The sequence below is a fragment of the Cnephaeus nilssonii genome, assembly GCF_951640355.1.
Source record: "Cnephaeus nilssonii genome assembly, chromosome: 3".
Lineage (NCBI taxonomy): Eukaryota > Metazoa > Chordata > Mammalia > Chiroptera > Vespertilionidae > Cnephaeus > Cnephaeus nilssonii.
Window position 1 is genome coordinate 108,100,920 of NC_137074.1, and position 18,248 is coordinate 108,119,167.

The following is an 18,248-nucleotide window of genomic DNA, read 5'->3' on the forward strand; positions in this document are numbered from 1 at the left end:
TAAGAAAAAAGTAAAATACAAAGTAATCAATCAATAAAAACATTCCTCTTTCTTTAATCTATCTATCTATATATTCATCTATTTTTGGAAAAGGAGAATAGAATAGAGAGCAAATAGGCTTGAGTTAGGTGACTGAAACTAATTAAACATTAGGAAAAGAAGAGAGGGAGAGAGGAGAGGAAAAACAAAATCATTAAGTAAGTAAATAAACAAACAAAAAAAATAAAGTGTCTAATGAAGACAGAGTAAAGAAAATGGTGCATGGACTTGGTGTAGGGAAGAGGAAATTAGATATATGAGTAAGTCAATAGAGACCACTATAATAGTAATGCATCAATAAAGCAGATAAAGAAGATCAATTTTTAACAAGGGGTAAAAAGAAAGGAGCTAGAAAAATAAAGCAGGAACAAGAGAAGAGAAACAGAATGAAAAAGGGAGAATTGAGGAAGAAAAGGTTGGGAAAAAAATAAGATAAAGTAAAATAATGATAAAAAATAAAAATAGAATGAAGAACACTTATTCAAAAAAATAAAAGGTTAAAAGTCCTCTCTAATAAAATGGTAATATGCAAATTAACCATAACTCCGCTACATAAGCCACACCCACTATCCAAGCCACGTCCACCAGCCAATAAGGGCGAGTATGCAAATTAACCCAAACCAAGATGGCTACAGCCACAGAGAGCAAGGTTTCCCAGGTAACAGAGGAAGCCAAGCTTTCCATAGCCGTTGCAGGCCTAAACCTCCACTCAAGCTACAAAGTTTCAATTATAGAAGGTAAACAAATTCAAACAAATGGCAGCAGAATGGAGCTTGAGAGAGCAGGCCAGGGTTGCCGGCGGCAACAGGGGAAGCAAAGCTTTCCGCACACCCTGGCTGGGCTCACCCGCTTAAGGCTACAAAGTTTCAATTGTAGAAGGTAAATTAACTGCCAGAGAAATGGCTGCTGCCCCGCCCCGGAGGGAGCAGCAGGCTTGGCTTCGCTCCAGGCTACAAAGTTTCAATTGTAGAAGGAAAATAAATTCCAGATACCAGGGCCTCTGCTTGGGTTGCCAGGGGGCTTGGCCGGCCTGCAAACCACCACAGGCCCCTCGCTCAGGCCGCCCCACACCCCAAGGGAACCCCCACCCTTATCTGTGACACCCTTCAGGGCAAACCAGCTGGCCCCCACCAGTGCACCAGGCCTCTATCTTATCTAATAAAAGAGTAATATACAGATTGATTATCACTGCAACACACAATATAGCTGCTCCCATGTGGTCAAAGATCCTGCCCCCATGTGAACACAAGATGGCCACTACAAGATGGCCAGCAGGGGAGGGCAGTTGGGAGGCACCCGGCCTGCAAGGTAGGGCAGTTGAGAGGGACCAGGCTTGCAAGGGAGGGCAGTTGGAGGTGATCAACCCTGCAGGAGAGGGCAGTTAGGGGTGACCAGGCTGGCAGAGGAGGGAAGTTGGGGGCAAACAGGCTGGCAGGGGAGCAGTTAAGCATCAACCAGGCTGGCAGCGGAGTGGTTAGGGGGTGATCAGGCTGGCAGGCAGAAGCGGTTAGGGGCAATCAGGAAGGCAGGCAGGCAAGCAGTTAGGAGCCAGCAGTCCTGGATTGTGAGAGGGATGTCCGACTGCCCATTTAGGCCCGGTGGGATCGGGCCTAAACGGGCAGTCGGACATCCCTCCAGGAGTCCCAGATTGGAGAGGGTACAGGCTGGGCTGAGGGACAACCCCCCGCCGTGCACGAATTTCGTGCACCGGGCTTCTAGTAACAATAATAATAAAATAAGATAAAGAAAATTTTTTTTCTTAAGTAAAAGATAAAAAATAAAAAAGTGAAGTAGTAAAGTGTCATTTGCTTCAGCTGAGTTTTAATGTCCCATGGGAGCTGGTTTAAGACCCCTCTCTACTGTTTTGTCTGCCACTTCTCAATTTCCTGTTAGTTAATCAGTGCCATGTTAAGTTCCCAGAGATCCACTGCTCCTCTGTGTCTCTCTCCACAGCCTTGGTTTCAGGCAGACAGGACCAATCTTCCCACTTTGTTTGTCTGCCTATTTTCAGTTTTATTTACACAAGCATCTATTTCTGACACAGGCTCTAGGTGGGCATGTTGCTGTATTAGTTTCTGGGACCAAATGGTCCTCAACCCAATTCCGAGGGCTTCCTGAGGGTATTCAGATTCCTTGTTTCCCTGCAGTGTTCGAGGCTAGGTCGGGCTGTGCTAGTTGCCCTGTGAGTACTGCTCCGAGGGGAGGAGGCTGGCTCTTCAAGAGAAAAATGGCTCTTTAGTGTTAGAGGGACCGGAATGTCCCAGTGCTTGATTCCTGGTCACCTCCTCCTGTGCTTCTCCCCAGCCTCCACAAAACTGCACCTCCACCTGCACCACTGCCTCAGTGAGTGTTTGTAACTGAAAGATCCTATGTACTGGGTTTAGCAAGGAAAATATAAAGGCAGAGCAACTGTGCTGCTGCACGTTTCTCTTCTCCCCGGCACTCTGCGTCCAGTGTAGATCTTCAGGCTGCCTTTCTGGGTGCAGCCTCCCACGACTATGACTTATATCTGGATTCCCTGGCTGCCAGCATCCCTGTGGACCCCCTTCCACAGTGGAGTGTTATGCATCTCCCCAAGGGAAGTGGACTTGGTGCAGCGCAATTTTCTTATGACCCTCTCATCCCAGTAGAGGGTCTCTCTCTCTCTCCAGCCCAAAACCCGATCCTAATGTTCTCCAGGCATCCTCTGTCCTTTCTGAACATGGATTGTCTCACCAGCTGTGTTTAATTCACCAATTCTGGGTGGATGTTAATCGATTTAGTTGTTTCTACTATCTGCTCTGTGAGAAGGTGCAAGACATGTCCGCCTATTCAACCTCCATTTTGTCTCCCCCTGGACAAACTTTTTAGGAGCCTGCAGATGGGGAGGCTGCAGTCTTGGTGTTCATGGGTTCTCAGCCAAGGCAGTAGGTCCCTGGCTGGTGTGGCTGTAGGGTCCTGTATGATGTTTGAGGGCATCCCGTGTGGAGGTGAGGTTGGGCTCCCAGTAAGAGCAGCTCTCCCCATCAAGATGGAGCAGCCTCTGCCATAAATATATTTTTAAAAAGCAAATTATTTATTGCCAATTTTGATAATGTACAATAAACATGTATATATTATGGGTGACTATAAAGTAACGGCATGTTGTCCCAGAAGAAAACTTTTCCTTTCAATTTCGTCCCCCTTGATGGTTAGCTATCCATTCTGAAGATATAATTACTAAAAGCATTTTTGAAATAATTTTGGATAAGAAAAATATTTTTTATTTGGCACTGACTTTATGTGCTCCAGTGAATGTCTTGACTATGACAGTGTTCATATTTTGGTGTATGTTTGATTGTAGGAATTAATTGGGAGTTACTTGAAGTCAAGTCTGTGGAAGAAGGTGTGGTTTTTATTGTTTTAATTAACTGTAGATAAGGTATGTGATGTGAAAATAAATAACAAAGCTTCTTTTCTCAAGTGGATTATAAACTCATCTTGAAGAATTTTCCCCAAAAGGAGTTTCAAAATGTTTAAAATGAGGGCCAAGTTACCAGAATATGTAAATCTGTGGTGGTAAATACTGTGCAGTACATTATTTTGATGTTAAATTTCTGGAAGTATTTATATTTTGTTCTTTTTTGTATTTGACTCAATATTTATAGTATAATATTTTAGCACCTTTTATTGTTGAAAGTATTACATATGTCCTTTTTCCCCACCCTTTTTAACATCAAATTTACATTATGTTTTTGTATATTGTTTACTTTATTCTCATGACTATTAAAACACAGAATATATTTATACATCCTCCATGTACCATAAGCAAATGTTTATGATTAGTGAATTAATATATTTACTTTATTTTGAAACTTTAGATATTAATCAAATGGTTAGCTGCAATGTTTTTCAGGATTAAAGATATTAATTTTAAAAATCTAATTAACCATATGACTTAAAGAATATGTAAAATTAAATTTTTTCACCAGAAATGAAAATAGTTTCCTTCTTCAAAATATTAATTTCCACCAATAAAATCTGAAATCATCAACTAATTAGACAAGGTATCTATATAATAAAAACCCAGTGGTTGTAACGCTGTAATGACCAAAGACCGGTCACCAGAAGGGACTTGACCCTGGGTCCCGCGGTGCCAGTGGGAGTTGACTCTGGGTCCTGCAGCACACTGCATCTGGGTCGCGCACCATTTTGCATGCTGGGCTTCTAGTTTCATATAAAACACAAGTCAAAACTGGCACAGTATAATATGATCCTAGATCTTAAAAAACACTTCTTACTTTTATCTACCCATCTTTCCAATATTTTGGTAGCAGTATATTTTATTTCCTCTGGGAAAGACCTATCACTAATAACTTTCAGTCAATGGAACTGGGGGCAGAGACATCTGGCCAATTAGAATATTATACCAATACTAGCTATGCTAACTAACTAGGGGATGGGTCTATGAAGCTGAGCTAATAAGAGTTAACTCCAAAATTTATGCCAGACTTTGGGGCATGTGGTCTTTTGCATTAGCTAGTGTATCCTATATAATAAAGAGGTAATATGCAAATTGACCATCACTCCAACACACAAGATGGCCACCCCCATGTGGACACAAGATGGCCACCACAAGATGGCCAGGAGGGGAGGGAAGTTGGGAGGAACCAGACCTGCAAGGGAGGGCATCTGGTGGGGACCAGGCCTGCAGGGGAGTGCAGTTAGGGGTGACCAGGCCTGCAGGGGAGGGCTATTGTGGGGGTACTAGGCCTGCAGGGGAGGGCAGTTGGGGGTGACCAAGTCTGCAGGGGATGGCAGTTAGGGGTGACCAGGCCAGCAGGGGAGGGCAGTTAGGGGTGACCAGGCCAGCAGGGGAGGGCAGTTAAGCACAATCGGCCGGCAAGGGAGCAGTTAGGCATCAATCAGACTGGCAGGGGAGTGGTTAGGGGGTGATCAGGCTGGCAGGCAGAAGTGGTTAGGAGCAATTAGGCAGGCAGGCAGGCGAGTGGTTGGGATCCAGCAGTCCTGGATTGTGAGAGGGATGTCCAACTGCCCGTTTAGATCCAATCCACCCGGGATCCTGCTTAAATGGGCAGTTGAACATCCCTCGAGGGGTCCCAGATTTGAGAGTGGTAGGCTGGGTTGAGGGACACCCCCACCCCACATGAATTTTGTGCACCTGGCCTCTAGTTTGAAATAAGAGATTAAAACTGCTGGTTGGCCATTTTTTTTCCCAAATATATTTTTTTTATTGACTTCAGAGAGAAAAAGAGAGAGATCGACAAAAGGAATTTTTGGACTGGAATACAAAGTGTTCCTCTGGCCAGAAGGGTTCCCGGGCTCTTGGTCCTTTGTAGTCAAAGAAGGAATCCACAGACAGAAGATGGTATAGCAAAGGTGGAAATTTGTTGAAGAACAAGTACAGATTCCCACGTGGGAAAAGGGAAAGAATCTCACAGCACAGACTCCCACGTGGGGAGTGGGAAAGGTCCCCTGGTTGGCCATTTTTGTTGCCAATGGGGAAAGCAATTCTTAGAAAAATGCCAACACCAGAAAAGCAGGATTAAGAGCAGAAAAGAGGAAAATTGCTGATGCCTCTTTTCAATACTTAGATACAACTCTGCTAATGGCTGCCTTAGCCTGCCTTTGGCATTTAAAAAGCAATCCATTCTAGAGAATATAATTAATACTATTATAATAACTATGTATGTTGCCAGGTGGATACTGGAAATACCATGGAGAAATTTTGTAAAATATAGTGGTTGTCTAACCACTATACTGTGCACCTGAAACTAATACAAAATAACATTGAATGCAAACTATAATTGAAAAATAAAAGTAAAAAATAAAAAGCAATGCATCCATCTCTTTTTACTTAAGTAGTTTAAGTTGGATTGCTATCACTGGCAACCAAGGCTCCAGGTTTTTAACAAGTAGATGATAAAATTATGACATTTATTGGTCATCTTTTTATTAATTTTTAAATCAAACACTTGAGAGGTAACATCAGAGGAATGGCAGCATAAGGATGTATCTATCCTCTCCCCCTAACATCTCAACAAAATAATCACCTATAATTCAACAAAGAAGTCCCTGCTCAACACGGATGCACACCTGAGAGACCTGCATACTGGATCGATCAAGGTGGGCTCCTTGAGATAAGTGGGGAGATGAGAAGAGAGGGAAGCCAGGCACGGTTACATCACAGCAGCGTGTCTGCAGTGTATCTGGGAACTGGCAGTGCAGTTACAGGGCACTTCCCTCAGCCAGTTAGGATGAACAGAGAGCAAACCCAGCAAGTGGCTATCTGTTGGAGTTGCCACTGGAGTATTGGCATTGTGTGGTCGTGCACACAAGCATTGAAAGAGTGTCTGAACCTGGGGGCATGTTGTGAATGGGTTCTGAGTTGCATGCCTGTGCTACAAGTCATAAGACACCCACTCTACAGAACTGCTTTGTACGGCTGGGCCTGGCTGTGGGCTTTCAGGCAAAGAAAATAAATCACAGAGCCCTGCCACTGATTAGACTCCCAAATCTCGCTTCCCATTGCCCTTGAAGTTGGCTCCAGGAGTATATTATCTGTAGGCCAAGAGCTGTTGCAGTAGAAACACATTTTCCCTCTGTGACTGAACCCCAGGAGGGGTGCTTGGGCTAGACCCATGGAGGTCAGGGGTCACCATTACTGTGAGGGAAAAACAAACCTCACCCTCAAGCAACAGAGACAGTACAGCCCTACAGAAACCACAGAGGCTCAAAACTGTGAGGCCGCAGAGGATAAAAATCTTGAAATTCAGTGCCATCTACTGGAACAGAGTAGAAAAACCTCCTCAGAGACAAATGGGAAAACAAAAGAGAATGGCAAATGCTATGAACAACCACAACAACAATGACCAGAAAGAAAATAGAAAAATCCCCAGAAAATAAGCTGGAATACATGGAATTATGCGAGTTGAATGACAGACATTTCAAGATTTCAGTTCTGAAAATACTCAATGAGATGCAAGAAAATACTGACAGGCAATTCAGTGCACTCAGAAAACAAATCAATGAACAAAACAAGTATTTCTCCAAAGAAATTGAATTGTTAAAAAATAATATAGCAGAAATCCTGGAAATGAAGCATAGAAAACTGAACCATCTAGTTAGAGGAAAGAACTAGTGATATTGAAGGGAATCAAGAAATGATGCAGAGGGAAGAAGAGAGAGACCTGAGAATAAAGAAATATGAAATAGCCCTATGAAACCTCTCTGATTCCATTAAAAAATAATATCAGAATCATAGGCATAGCAGAGGAGGAAGAGAGAGACTATGGAATGGAGAGTCTATTAAAACAAATAGTGGATGATAACTTCCAAAATCTATAGAAATAACTAGATCCTCAAATCCAAGAAGCAAACAGAACACCTAATTACCTCATTCCAAAGAAGCTGTCTCCAAGGCACTTGGTAATGAAGCTGTCAAAAGTTAGTGACAAAGAAAAAATCCTCAAAGCATCCAAGGAAAAGAAGGAAGTGAACAACAAAGGAAAACCCATCAGAATTTCACCAGACTTCTCAACAGAAACTCTACAAGCCAAAAGAGAGTGGAACTAAATATTCAAATAACTGAAAGAGAGAAATTACCAGCATACATAATGTAGCCAGCAAAATTATCCTTTAAATATGAAGAAGAAATAAGAACATTCCCAAACATACAGAAGCTGGGGGATTTTATCATAGAAAACCTCCATTTCAGGAAATACTCAAGGGAGTTATTCTACCTGAAACAAAAAACATAAGGTCATAGCACTACCAGAAGGATTGCAAAAAAAACCTTGCAGCATAAACAGGGATAATTTGTGACAATAAAGACATACAAGGGGAAGAGGGACAAGTATGGACAGGCAAAGGAAGATGAAGATGAGATCCACTCAAAAGGGAAAAATCTATAGTATATATGCAACTTAACTTTTTATAAAACTAATGGCAATCACACAAAAAATCCCCCAAATAATACATATAGCTTAAAAAAAGAGGAAACAAAGGAAAGATGTATGGAATACCACCAAACAAAAACCACAAGCAGTAGCATAATGGAAAAGAACGAGTGGGTGCACAGTTACCAGAAAACAAAAGATAAAATGGCTATAGGATATCATCATCCTACCTAATAATAGAGTAATATGCAAATTGACTGCACCTTCGCTACGCCTAAGCCACGCCCACCAGCCAATCAGGAGCAAATATGCAAATAACCCAACCACAATGGCTACAGCCACTGAGAGCGGGAGGGTTTCCACGGTAACAAAAGAAGCCAAGTTTTCCGCGCCACCTGTTGCCGGCCTAAGCCTCCACTCAAGGCTACAAAGTTTCAATTATAGAAGGTGAATTAACTCCAACAGAAATCGCTGCTGGCCACACGGTGCGAGCAGCAGGCTTGGCTTTGCTCCAGGCTACAAAGTTTCAACTGTAGAAGGTAAATAAATTCCACATACCAGGGCCTCCTCTTGGGTCACCAGGGGGCATGGCCAGCCTGCAAACCACCACAGGCCCCTCGCTCAGGCCGCCCCATGCCCCAAGGGAACCTCCACCCTGATCAGGGACACCCTTCAGGGCAAACTAGTCAGCCCCCATCCATGCACCAGGCCACTATCCTATCTAATAATCTAATAAAAGAGTAATATGCAGATTGACCATCACTGCAACACACAATATAGCTGCCCCCATGTGGTCAAAGATCCTGCCCCCATGTGGACACAAGATGGTCACCACAAGATGGCCAGCAGGGGAGGGCAGTTGGGAGGCACCAGGCCTGCAAGGGAGGGCAGTTGGAGGCGATCAACCCTGCAGGGGAGGGCAGTTAGGGGTGACCAGGCCGGCAGAGGAGGGAAGTTGGGGGCAAACAGGCTGGCTGGGGAGCAGTTAGGCATCAATCAGGCTGGCATTGGAGTGGTTAGGGGGTGATCAGGCTGGCAGGCAGAAGCAGTTAGGGGCAATCAGGAAGGCAGGTAGGTGATCAGTTGGGAGCCAGCAGTCCTGGATTGTGAGAGGGATGTCCCAGATTGGAGAGGGTACAGGCTGGGCTGAGGGACACGCCCCCTCCGTACACGAATTTCGTGCACCGGGCCTCTAGTCCTATATAATAAAAGGCTTATATGCAAATTGACCGAATGGCAGAACAACCAGTCACTATGATGCTCACTGACCACCAGGGAGCAGACGCTCAATGCAGGAGCTGCTCCCCAGTGGTCAGTGCGCTCCCACGGGGGTAGCACTGCTTAGACAGAAGCCGAGCTCACCAGCGGGCTCTTGGCTGGCAAGTGCAGTGGCAGTGGTGGGAGCCTCTCCTGCCTCCTTGGCAGTGCTAAGGACCCTGAAGGGTACCAGATTGTGAGAAAGTGCAGGCCAGGCTGAGGGACCCTCCCCCCAGCCCACCTCAGTGCATGATTGTCATGTACCGGGCCTCTAGTACATCAATAATTATCCTAAGTGTAAATGGACTAAATTCACCAGTAAAGTGGCACAGAGTAACAGAGGGGATAAAAAACAAACAAACAACAACAACAACAACAAAACCCAACCATATGCTGCCTATAAGAGACATATCTAAACAGCAGAGACAAAGGTAGATTCAAAGTAAAGGGGTGGGAAATGATTATCCAAGCCAATAACATCCACAAAAAAGCAGGTGTAGTCATACTTATATCTGACAAAATAGATTGCAAGGTAACAAGAGACAAAGATGGACACTTTATAATGATAAAAGAAATACTACATCAGGAAAACATAACACTTCTTAATATATACATACACACACAACCAGGGAGCACCAAAATATATTTAACAACTACAAACATAACTAAAGGGAGAAACAGATCAAAACACAATTAGTTAGAGACCTTAATATCTATTGACAGCTCTAGACAAATCAACCAAACAAAAAATCAATAAAGAAATATTAGCCTTAAATAAAACACTAGACCAAATGGATATAACTGGCATTTACAGAACATTTCATTCCAGAACATCAGACCATACAGTCTTCTCTAGCGTACATGGAATATTCTCAAGGATAGACCATATGTTGGGTCACAGTACAAGCAGCAAAAAATTCAAAAAAGATTGAAATTATTCCAAGCATATTTTCTGACCATGATGCCTTGAAAATATAAATCAACTACAAAAAAAGGAGGTAAGAAATACTACAAATATGTGGAGATTAAACAATATACTACTAAAAAGTGACTAAGTCAAAGAATAAATAAAAAATGAGATCAAAAGATATATAGAAAGAAACAAGAATGGTAACATAACATATCAAAACCTCTGGGATGTAGCGAAAGCTGTAATAAGGGGGAAGTTTACATCATTACAGGCCTATCTCAAGAAACAAGAGAAATTCCAAGTAAACAACTTAACATCACACCTTAAAAGACTAGACAAATAAGAACTAAAGAAGCCCAAAATTAGATGAAATGAAATAATAAAAATTAGAGAAGAATTAAATGAAATAGAGAACAAAACGACTATACAAAAAATCAATAAAACATAGAGCTGGTTCTTTGAAAAGATTGATAAAATTGACAAACTCCTGCCTAACCTCACTAAGGAAAAAAGGGAAAAGACCCATATAAACAAAATCAGAAATAAGAGAGAAGAAATCACCACAGACATCACAGATATACAAAGGATCATACTAGAATATTATGAAAGACTTTATGCCACCAAATTCAATAACCTAGAAGAAATGGATAAGTTCCTAGAAATATATAACCTTCCTAGACTAACTCGTGAAGAACTGGAAAATCTAAATAGACTGATCAGCAGTGAGGAAATTGACAACCATCAAAAACCTCCCAAAAAATGGAAGTTCAGGACCAGATTGCTTCACCAGTGAATTCTACCAAATGTTCAAGGAAGAATTAAAACCTATTCTTTGCAAACTCTTCCAAAAAATTGAAAAAGAGGCAATACTTTCTAACACATTCTACAAGGCCAATATAACCCTGATACCAAAACCTGGCAAAGATAACACAAAAAATAAAACTACAGATCAATATCCCTGATGAATACAGATGCAAAAATCCTAACCAAAATACTAGCTAATTGAATACAACAGTACATCCAAAAAATAATACATCACGATCAAGTGGAATTCATTCCAGGGGCACAAGGATGGTTCAACATTTGCAAATCAATCAACGCAATACACCACATTAACAAAAGAGAGGATAAAAATTATATGATCTTGTCAATAGATGCAGAAAAAGCATTTGATAAGATACATCAATTTATGATTAAAACACTCAATAAAATAGGAATAGAAGGAAAGTACCCCAACTTAATGAAGACCATATATGATAAACCCTCAGCCAACATCATAGTCAATGGTGAAAAACTGAAAGCTTTTCCCCCAAGATCAGGAAAAAGACAAGGAAGTCCACTCTCACCACTATCCAGCATAGTACTGGAAGTACTAGCCAGAGCAATAGGCAAGAGAAAGAAATAAAAGGCATCCAAATATGGAAGGAAGAAGTCAAATTGTCACTTTTTGTGGATGACATGATTCTGTATATAGAAAATCCTAAAGACTCTACAAAAAAAACTACTGGAAACAATAAACAAATATAGTCAAGTTGCAGGATACAAAATCAAAGTGCAAAAATCCATTGCCTTCCTGTATACCAACAACAAAACTTCAGAAAAAGAAATGGAGAAAACAATTCATTTTGCAATTGCAACAAAAAGAATAAAATACCTAGGAATAAACTTAACAAAGAATTTGAAAGAACTATATATTGAAAATTACAAAACAGTATTAAAAGAGATTGAAAAAGACACAACGGAATGGAAAAATATCTCGTGTTCATGGATTGGAAGAATCAACATAGTTAAAATGGCAATTTTACTCAAAGCAATATACAGATTTAATGCAATCCCCTTCAAAATCCCAATGTCATTTTTTAAAGAAATAAAACAAGAAATCATCTTATTTTCATGTAACTACAAAAGACCCAGAATAGCCAAAGTAATCCTGGGAAAAAAAAAAAAAAAAGAACAAGGCTGGAGGTATCACACTACCTGACTTCAAAATATGCTATAGAGCTACAATAATCAAAATAGCATGACATTGGCAGAGAAATGGATACACAGATCAATGGAACAGACTAGAGAGCCCAGCTATAAAACCACACATATATAGACAGATAATTTTCAGCAAAGGAGCCAGATATGCACATTGGAGTAAAGATAGTCTCTTCAATAAATGATGCTGGGAAAACTGGAAAGTCACATGCAAATGAATGAAACTGGATTGCAGTTTGTCCCCATGTACAAAAATTAATTTAAAATGGATCAAAGACTTAAACATAATATCCAAAATTATAAGTCACATAGAAAAATTATAGGTACCAAACTTATGGACCTGAGTGGTAGAGAACATTTTCTGAACTTGACCTCAAAGGCAAGGGAGGTAAAGGCAAAAATAAATGAATGGGACTATATCAAACTGAAGAGTTTCTGCACAGCAAAAGAAATGGCCAATAAAACAAACAGGCAGCCAACTAGATGGAAGATGACATTTGCAAATAGTAGTTCCAACAAAGATTTAAATTCCAAAAAACATAAAGAACTCATAAAACTCAACAGCAAACAAATAATCAATCCAATCAAAAAGTGGGTAGAGGACCTGAAAATATGCATCTCCTAAGAAGAAATACAAACAGCCAATAGTATATGAAAATATGTTCAACCTCACTGGCAATCAGGGAAATGCAAATTAAACTACAATGAGATACCATCTTATACCTGTTAGAGTGGCCATTATCAACAAGACAAGCAACAGTAAGTGTTGGAGAGGAAAAAAAGGGAACTCTCATTCACTGCTGGTGGGAATGTAGACTCGTACAACCACTATGGAAATCAGCCTGCCGATTCCTCAAAAAATTAAAAATAGAGCTACCATACAATCCAACAATCCCACTCCTGGGTATATACCCAAAAAACTTGAAATCATTTATACACAAAGGTATATGCATGCCTATGATCATTGCAGCATTATTCGCGGTGGCCAAGACTTGGAAACAAACAGCCAAAGTTCCCTGCTATAAAGGACTGGATAAAGAAGATGTATATATACACAATGGAGTACTACATGGCTATAAGAAATGATGAAATAGCATCATTTACAACAACATGGATGGACCTTGAGAACATTATGTGAAGTGAAATAATTCAGACAAAAAAAGCTAAGAATTATATAATTTCACTCATATGTGGAATATAAAACTGAAACTTATGAACAGGAACGGTAGTGTGGTGATTACCTGAGGGAGGAGTGTGAGGGGAAAAGGGGTTCTAATATAAGGTGACAGGAGAAGATTTCATTTTGGGTGGTGGGCACATGGTTCTATATATAGATTTTGTAATTTAGTAATCCACACATGAAACTATATGTTCATGTTGACTAATATCATCCCAATAAAATTTAATCTTATATAATTAAAGGCTAATATGCAAATTGACCAAATGGCAGATGACTGGTCTCTACAATGCACATTGACCACCAGAGGGCAGACACTCAACATAGGAGCTTCCCCCTGGTGGTCAGTGCGCTCCCACAGGACATCCTAAGCTGGCAGTTGGACAACCCCTGATGGGTTCTGGACTGCAAGAGGGCACAGGCCAGGCTGAGAAATTACCCCCTCCACCCCCACTGCCAGTGCACAAATGTCATGCACTGGGCCTCTAGTAAAAAATAAATAAATTGGTAAAAATAAATAAATAAAGCACTTAAAAATTAATGTCTATTCATGTTGATCATGGCCAAAAAAAAAAACAAATGAAGACCAAAACAGTTAATATTATGGAAGACTAATTCATTTACTTCTCAGTGAACAACATTCATTAATTGCATTTGATAAAGCTAGAAAAGAAATAGGAATGAAGATTATAATGCTCAAAAAGATAGAAATAAGAAAAACATATAGTACAATGAGGTGAATAAATCAAAGAGTAAGAAGTATGTCAGAGACTATTCCAGCACTGGCTGGAAAGTCATAGTCAATTATCACTAAGATTCCTCCTACCAATGAGGTTCTGTGATTTTAAAAAAAAATTAAATGGTAAACAATTGCAATATGTTACAGTAAATATATAAGTAAATTTAAGTAACATAAGTTATCTATGTTTTGTAAAATAGGTAAAGTACAAAAATATGGTAAGTACTCACTTGAATTTTTTTAAATATTTTTATTGATTTTTCACAGAGAGGAAGGGAGAGGGATAGAGAGCTAGAAACATCGATGAGAGAGAAACATCGACCAGCTGCCTCCTGCATACCCTCTACTGGGGATGTGCCGGCAACCAAGGTACATGCCCTTGACCGGAATCGAACCTGGGACCTTTCAGTCTGAAGGCCGACGCTCTATCCACTGAGCCAAACTGGTTTCGGCCTCATTTGAATTTTGAAGGAGGGATGGCCTTGAGTTGTTAGATAAATTATTTTCCTTCCATATTATTTTGTATTTAGTTATCTTATTTCATGTACTGATATACTTTCAGTTAGAGCATCTAATATGACAAATATTCTTGTTAAATAGTTATCATATACGGGTGATCCTGACCTTCAGTCTGTCGACCTAGGTGCCATGGCGCCCTCCAGGAAGTTTTTCATCGGTAGAAACTGGAAGATGAATGGGCAGAAGTCGACTCCGGGGCAATTCATCACCACTCTGAAGGCGGTCAAGGTGCCAGCTGACACAGAGGTGATGTTTGCACCCACCACCACCTACACTGACTTTGCCAGGCAAAAGCTAGATATATTCCAAGATTGCTGTGGCTGCCAAGATCTGCTACAAAGTGACTAATGGGGCCTTCACTGGAGAGATCAGCCCTGGCATGATCAAAGACTGGAGCCACATGGGTAGTCCTGGGGCACTCGGTGAGAAAGTATGTCTTTGGTGAGTTAGATGAGTTGATTGGGCAGAAAGTGGCCCATTCCCTGGCCAAGGGACTTGGAGTGATCATCTGCATTGGGGAGAAGCTAGATGAGAGGTAAGATGGCATCACTGAGAAGGTCGATTTTGAACAAACCAAGGTCATCACAGGTAAAGTGAAGGACTGGAACAAGTTTTTTCTGGCCTATGAGCCTGTGTGGGCCATTGGTACAGGCAAGACTGCAACACCCCAATAGGCCCAGGAAGTACATGACCAGTTCTGAGAATGGCTTAAGTCCAATGTCTCTGATGCAGTGGCTCAGAGCACCCACATCATTTATGGAGGTTCTGTGATTGGGGCAATCTGCAAGGAGCTGGCAAGACAGCTTGATGTGGATGGCTTTCTCATGGGTGGTGCATCCCTCAAGCCTGAATTTGTGGACATCATCAATGCCAAACAATAAGCCACAAATCCATCTCCCTACCTTTCCTGCTATGCCAAGGACTATGAAGCTCAGAAGACCAATAACAGCTCCTCCCTCTCCTCACCCCCACACATGCTTCTGATAGTATCACTTGCCCCTTCTGGTGGCCTAATCCAAACTGTACTTCTCATTTACCATTTACACATGTAATGGTTGGAACAATCCCTTCTCCACTTATTATAATAATTGGAACAAAACATCTCACCAAGGTGGCTTCTCCTTGGCTGAGAGGTGTAAAGGGTAGAGTTTGCTCGTGGGTCCCCTAAGTCCCCACTGAAGGCAAAAAAGAGAAGAATCCTCCTCTCCCATCTTGTATGTAGGGCCAAGGGCTGGGAAAGAGCCCTATCCTCCCCCCTGAGGCCAGAGGTGCTGTTCTCCTCCTTGGTGCCAACACCTGTGTGTTGTGTATGAGAATAGTCACACTTGGGAGTGGGAATAAACATCTGTCACTAAAAAGAAAAAGTTATCATATACTTAAAAACTTTCTAGACTATTTCTATTTTAATTTGGCTTGCAGGAAAGACTATAGAGCTACAAAATATAGACAACACGATACAATGGATAAAGAGATATAAGTAGAGGTGAAAATTGGAGAGAAAAATAATAGCAATATTCACATCAGTCTTTCTCTCTCCCCTTTCTTCCTTCCTTCCTTCCTTCCTTTCTTTCTTTCTTTCTTTCTTTCTTTCTTTCTTTCTTTCTTTCTTTCTTTCTTTCTTTCTTTCTTTCTTTCTTTCTTTCTTTTCTTTCTTTCTTCCTTCCTTCCTCCCTCCCTCCCTCCCTCCCCCTCCCTCCTTCCCTCCCTCCCTCCTCCCTCCCTCCCTCCCTCCCTCCCTCCCTCCCTCCCTCCTTTCTTTCTTTCTTTCTTTCTTTCTTTCTTTCTTTCTTTCTTTCTTTCTTTCTTTCTTTCTTCCTTCCTTCCTTCCTTCCTTCCTTCCTTTCTTTCTTTCTTTCTTTCTTTCTTTCTTTCTTTCTTTCTTTCTTTCTTTCTTTCTTTCTTCTTTCTTTCTTTCTCTGTCTTCTTTTTTTTTTTTTTTAAATCCTCACCGAGGATATGTCTTTAATGATTTTAGAGAGAGAGGAAGGGGGAGAGAGAGATAAACATCAATGTGAGAAACATCAATTGGCTGCCTCCTGTATGTGCCCTAACTGGGGGATGGAACCCTAAACCTAGGTATGTGCCCAATTACAACTTTTTGGTGTAGGGTATGACAGTCCAAACAACTGAGCAACCTGGCCAAGGTGATGCATTTTTATGTAAAGACTCCCAGGTGATTCCGATGAATAGCATTAAGGTTGTTTGAGAATAACTGAGTCACGGGTAATTCAACAAATTAACTTGGGTTAACCTTCATATTCAGCGATACTACTAGATGTATATGCATAATACCCTGAAGTATGCTTTGTGGTTCTGCAAAATGTGTCCCATGATCATATGCATATCAGCACAATAAAACTATCAAACAAAAAAGGTTTTTAACAGTTTAATGCTGTGTTTTTAAAACTTGACTATGACAAGTTTAGTAATGTTATACCAATTTTCTTCCTATTAAATTAGTTTCCACAGAAACAATGTGAATAGAAAATCATGTTACAGGCTCTCAATAGAACTGTGTTGACCTGAAAAATAAGGTATTTTTCACTTTACCACTTTTAACCCAGAAACTCAATCATTAACTAGAGTCAAGATAGTCTGAAAGATGTTTATTCTTGAACCTGTTTCTCTTCCACTAGAACATAATCTTCAGTGTCAAAATGACCACAAAGTCATTCAAGAAAGCAATATTACAGTTGCCCCTTTAAACTTTTAACTAAGAAAAGCACTGTTTCCAGAATAATCCAGGGTATTAAAAACAACATATCCCACATAGAACACACAAGTAGAACACTTTAAGGACTTAATGAGAAAGTAAAGAGTTTTGTTTTTGTTTGTTTGTCTTTTAAATCTCACCCGAGGATATTTTTTCCATTGATTTTTAGAGAGTGGAAGGGAGAGGTCTCGAGAGAGAGAGAGAGAAACATGGATGTGAGAGAGACACATCAATTGGTTGCCTTCCATGTGCCCCCAACCAGGGCCAGGAGCCTGGAATTGAGATATGTACCCTTGAAAGGCATTGAACTCAGGACCCTTCAGTCTATAGGCCAATGCTCTATCCACTGAGCCAAATTGGCTAGGGCAAGGGTTTTGTTATTGTTGTTGTTTATAAATTTTATTTTAAAATCTCAATTTTTTTGCTCCACAGTTTATGGCTTACTAGATTATAAATATATGACTTTTAAGTTACATGTATTATAAAGATAAAAAATAACAGACCAGAAGCAAAATATTTCTGAAATAAGTATTGACCCACATTCCCCAGAGAGCAAAGATCTTACTACTTTCTACCTTCTACTGGCAACACTTCTTTGCTCTCATCTTGGATGCCCCATTATGTAGTCTTTCAAAGCAACAGCTTTTTATGTTTCTGCCATGGTCAGAAGGTTTAATGTAGGTTGGGAAAGAGCCCTATCCTCCCCGTGAGACCAGGGGTGCTGTTCTCCTCCTTGGTGCCAACACCTGTGTGCTTTTATATATACACTAGAGGCCTGGTGCACGAAATTCATGCATGGGGGTGTGTCCCTCAGCCCAGCCTGCAATCTCTCCAATCTGGGACCCCTCAAGGGATGTCAGACATCCCTCTCACAATCCAGGACTGCTGGCTCCCAACTGCTCACCTGCCTGCCTTCCTGATTGCCCTTAACCACTTCTGCCTGCCAGCCTGATCACTCCCTAACCACTCCGCTGCCAGCTTGTTTGCCCCTAAATTCCATCCCCTGGAGGCCTGGTCACCCCTAACTGCCCTCCCCT

At 41.1% G+C, this 18,248-nt stretch overlaps 1 pseudogene across 1 annotated transcript; it reads left to right on the plus strand.

Moving 5' to 3' along the window:
* Positions 1 to 14,627: 14,627 nt before the first annotated feature.
* Positions 14,628 to 15,379, plus strand: LOC307096905 (triosephosphate isomerase-like; annotated as a pseudogene). Its single transcript has one exon. The product of its transcript is annotated as a triosephosphate isomerase-like (transcript).
* Positions 15,380 to 18,248: the final 2,869 nt, after the last annotated feature.